The sequence below is a fragment of the Mus pahari genome, chromosome 5, assembly GCF_900095145.1.
Source record: "Mus pahari chromosome 5, PAHARI_EIJ_v1.1, whole genome shotgun sequence".
Classification (NCBI taxonomy): Eukaryota; Metazoa; Chordata; class Mammalia; order Rodentia; family Muridae; genus Mus; species Mus pahari.
Window position 1 is genome coordinate 93,597,081 of NC_034594.1, and position 5,285 is coordinate 93,602,365.

Here is a 5,285-nt window from a genome sequence, read left to right on the forward strand (position 1 = left end):
TTGTTTTTTTGTTTTTGTTTTATTTTTTTCGAGACATGTTTCTCTGAGTAGCCCTGGCTGTCCTGGAACTCACTCTGTAGACATGACTTTTAAATAATAGATATTTCCAAGCATGCACAAAAGTAATGACAATATGAACTGAATCTTGAAGGAATGAAGCAGAGGAGATGACTACTGGAGCCTGGGATTGTCAATCTCACAGATAGGCGGGGCAGGGCGAGAAGTAGGGGAGACCCCTTGGAGCGATCTTTTGCAGTTGGAGGATTCCTTGCCTCTGCACTGCTGCCCCTGCAGCATCTACACGTGGCTTGCTGCTTAGGGTGGCAGCAGCTTAGTGGGGTAACTTGTTATAGTCTGGCTCAGATAGATTCATAACGAGGACTTCAATATTCCAGCACTGATAGTTTTAGAATGGGCATGGGCACCTAAGTCGTCAAAGACCTGTGAGTAACACCATCATGGGACCACAGAGGGGACAGAGCAGGCAACAACTGACTCATGGTCAGGGTCGAGGTCACATCCGTTTACACAACAGACATGGTTGTCACTTGGACTGGAAAGTTTTATAGTTGGTGATAATTTTTGTCATTGAAAGTGGGGTTGGAGACATGGCTCAGTGAGGACAGTGCTTGCTGCACAAGCATGAAGATCCAAGTTTGAATTCCCAGGCCCCCATGAAAAGCCAGACACAGCAGTGCCCTTCTGTAACCCCAGTGCCTATTAGAGAGCTGGGAGTCAGACACAGTAGCCTGGTGTGTGTGACAGTAACATGTATTTTGACACGTGTGCTATAGCACACATGCCCACACACACACATGCCCACACACACTCTCACAAGAAATGTCACCTGGTGGCATATAGCAAGCAGTTAAAACAACACTCCCAGAAATGCCTCTGGCGTTGGAGGTTGTCACAGCCAGGGTCACCATGGATGTAGTCTGCCAATAACTCCGCAGTATCTGGCCCAGGTGTACACTGCCCCCCATTCATCCTTCCATATCACGCATGACTCTTGCCTTTTCTGGTGACCCTCATGCTCTGACCTCCTTTCATGTCACCTAGATGAAGAGAGGAATGAAGTTCTCAGCTAGCCTTTAATCAATTCTCTAATTTATTTATTTACTCTGTGTATGTCTATGCAGGTATAAGAATGCATACATATTTGTGTATGTGTCTGTGTGGTCAACACAGGTATACACATGCATGCAAGGTAGTCTCCTTGGTCACTCACTACTTTATGTCTTTGAGGCAGGGACTCTCACTGAACCTGGAGCTCAAGGACTCAGTGATTTGGTAGATCCCATCTCTAGAGATGACCTTAGATGGTTGCCATGGGACAAAATAAGATTGCAAATGAGTATTCTCACCATGAGTCCTGCAGCTGCAGTGCAACTCGTACATGGGCGTTACTCCGTTCTTACTGTCTGAGCTGAGGGAGTGGACAGTTCAAGTCAGGCAGAGCTAGGCTTGCTAATCACTGAGTTCAGAGGACCCACATATCTCTGCCCACTGTGTCCAGCTTTGACATGGATGCTGAAGATCCAAATTCAGGCCTCATCCCACTGAGCCATCTCCACCATCCCTTCTCACATCCTTTCTTAATTTCCATCCTGCATCTGTCTTTCTCAAGTCAGGCTTTACAGATGAGCAAGGAACAGCAACCAGCGAAGTATTCTGTGGCGGCCTTCCTAGGACATGTAGCGAGATCAGCCCCTGTACCCTCATGCAGGAGACGGAGGGCAGCTCTCAGGTACGTGGATGCTGCCATTTTTCAGCTGTGTGTCCTTGGCAAATTACTTAATGTCTATAACTATCCACTCCCTCAGCTCAGACAGTAAGAATGGAGTTATCTCCCAATGCATCTACAGGACTCATGGTGAGAATACTCATTTGCAATCTTATTTTGCCCCATGGCAACCGTCTAAGGTCATCCCTAGAGATGGGATCTACCGAATCACTGAATTCCTTTCACAGAAAGGGAAACTGAGGGAAGGTGGAGAGATAGTCAGTCAAGAGCTTGCCTTGCATCTGAGCTCTTATCCCCCAGAAACCAGGGGGAGGGGTTAAAACTGGATATGGGAGCGTGCACTTGTAATCTCAACTCTGGGGAGATGGAGACAGGCAGATTCCCTAGGACTTGCTAGCCAGCCAACATAGAGTACTCAGTGGGCCCTAGGCTAATGAGAGACCCGCCTCATAAGACCAGGTATACAGTGCTTGAAGAATAATAACTGAGGGTGACCCAGTATCTATTTCCTGTTCATAATTCAGCTACAGATATTTTGTTTGTCATTCACAAGTCAGAACTTGGACTTATGCAAAGGTCGAGTTGACTGTAAGCTAAAAGGGTGGAGCGTGGCATCCAAGTACAGTGCTCACAAGACTGTGACTCCAGACGACATCAAAGTGGGAGAGTGTGTTGCCATAGGAGAGATGCCCTACTGACTCTTGTTGGGTCAGCCCTGGGGCAAGCCAGGATTGCGTATACACACCTGTGACTGCATTCAGAAACAAAGAGGGAGCACAGCACTGTATTCGTCAAGGAAGAAGCCACCAGGAAGAGCTACTGGGGAAAGGGACACTCACAGTACTGTCACCTAGAGATGCATACCCATGAAGGAAGTAAACAGTCTAGGCTTCGTTTCTGTGTAAGGACTTTTCTTCCTAGTAGAGAACAAAATAGATGCTTTTCTCAACCTTGTGATAAAAACCCCTGACGAAAGCAACTTAAGGAAGATGGGATTTTAGGTTCACAGTTTGAGGATTCAGTCAGTCTACTGTGGCTGCGTCCGCCAGTCCCATCACGTCCGTGGCTGGGAAGCAGAGGGGGATGAGTGCTAAGGCTTGGCTCACCATTGTATTCAGCTCATTGGATGCTGCTGCCCCTATGTTTAGGGTGGGTCTTCCCACCTCAGTGATCTCAGTCTAGAAGCTCCCCCACAGACAGACCTTGAGCTTGTCTCCTAGGTGATTCTAGACCCCATCACAGTCCAGTGGCCACACTCTGAGGATGCCCAGCAGCTGTTGGTTAGACCACACCATCTGTAAGAGCTCTTCATCTTCAGGACTTGAATCTCTAAAGCCATGCTCTCTGTGGTAGGGCACTTTCCTAATATATGCAAAGATCAATCTTTAGTACTGCAAAAAGCAAAACCATTTTTAATATTTATTTTATTTGTGTGTGTGTGTGTGTGTGTGTGTGTGTGTGTGCATGTGTGAGTGCAGATGCCTTAAGAGTTCAGGAAAGGGTGCCAGACCCTTGGAGCTGGAGTTACAGGCAGTTGTGAGCACCCCCCCCCCAATGTGAGTGCTGGGAAGAAAATTTGAGTTCTCTACAAGAACACCACACATTCTTAACTGATGAGACATCTCCCATGCACTCAAAATCTTAATGCTTATTCCATTTTAGAGACATACCATCATTGTACAAGACTTTGCTGAATACTAAGTTGTTGGCAGGATTATTAAAAGCCAAGAGAAGGGGGATTGGGGAATTTAGCTCAGTGGTAGAGTGCTTGCCTAGCAAGCACAAGGCCCTGGGTTTGGTCCTCAGCTCTGGGAAAAAAAAAAAAAAAAAGACAAAAACCAAGAGAAGACTTTACTCAGTTGATCAGTTCTGACTAATGTGTTTGTGGAACTAGAAGCAAGCAGTAGCCAAGTATGGTACCATATTCCTCTAATCCTAGCACTCAGAAGGCTAAAGCAGGAGGAGCACCATAGGTTCGAGGCCAGCCTGGGCTATAAGGTGAGACCAAAACTGGAAAAAGAGAGTGGATGAAAATATATCTCGGGGGCTGGTGAGATGGCTCAGTGGGTAAGAGCACCCGACTGCTCTTCCAAAGGTCCAGAGTTCAAATCTCAGCAACCACATGGTGGCTCATAACCATCCGTAACAAGATCTGACGCCCTCTTCTGGTGTGTCTGAAGACAGCTACCGTGTACTTACATAAAATAAATAAATAAATCTTAAAAAAAGAAAGAAAGAAAGAAAGAAAGAAAGAAAGAAAGAAAGAAAGAAAGAAAGAAAATATATCTCAGTTAGTAGAGGGTTTGTCTAGAATCTCTGGCACTGCATAAACTGGATGTTATTGCCCATGTCTGCGATTCCAGCACTGAAGAGGTAGACGCAGGAGGATCAGAGTTCAAGGTCTTGTGGATGCCAACAAGTGCATGCTGACAGGGGCCTGATATAGCTGTCTCCTGAGAGGCTCTGCCAGTGCAAATACAGACGTGGATGCTCACAGCTGGCTATTGGATGGAACACAGGGTCGCCAATGGAGGAGCTAGAGAAAGTACCCAAGGACCTTAAGGGGGCTGCAACCCTGTAGGTGGAACAACAATATGAACTAACCAGTACCCCAAGAGCTCCCTAGGACTAAACCACCAACCAAAGAGTATACATGGTGGGACTCATGACTCCAGCTGCATATGTAGCAGAGGATGGCCTTGTCTGTCATCAATGGGAGGAGAGGCCCTTGGTCCTGTGAAGGCTCTATGCCCCAGTGTAGGGGAATGTCAGGGCTAGGAAGCAGGAGTGGGTGGATTGGTGAGCAGGGAAAGGGGGGAGGGGATAGGGGGTTTTTAGAGGGGAAACCACGAAAGGGGATAACATTTGAAATGTAAATAAAGAAAACATATACTACTACTACTACTACTACTANTAATAATAATAATAATAAAAAGAGTTCAGGGTTGGGCTGGAGAGATGGCTCAGTGGTTAAGAGCACCAACTACTCTTCCAGAGGTCCTGAGTTAAATTTCCAGCAACCACATGGTAGCTTACAACCATCTGTAATGGGATCTGGTGTGTGTCTGAAGACAGCTACACTATACTCATATAAATAAAATAAATAAATCTTTTTTAAAAAAAAAGAGTTCAAGGTCATCCTTTGTTACTTATCAAGTTTGGGCTAGCCTGGGCTATAAGATCCTGTCTCTAGAAGGGGGGTTGTGGTTAAAGGGGACAGTAAATATTATCAAAATATAGTAAATACATGTGAGAAGTTGTCAAATAGTTTTTAAAGCAGTAAGCAGCAGATTTCATGAGAGCTGCACTCATGTACCACGAGGCAGATCTTAGAAGTTTGGTAAACAGTGTCACTGGAGTGTAGGGTTCAGTTAAGATTTGTATGCTGCAGGGGGATTGAACTAAGATCCTTGTATACACTAGACAAATGATCTACCACCAAACAACACCTCTAGCTCATGGATTTAGAGTTGAGAAAGTTCATTGTGGTGGCACACGCCTTTAATTCCAGCACTGGGGAGGCAGAGGCAGGCGGATT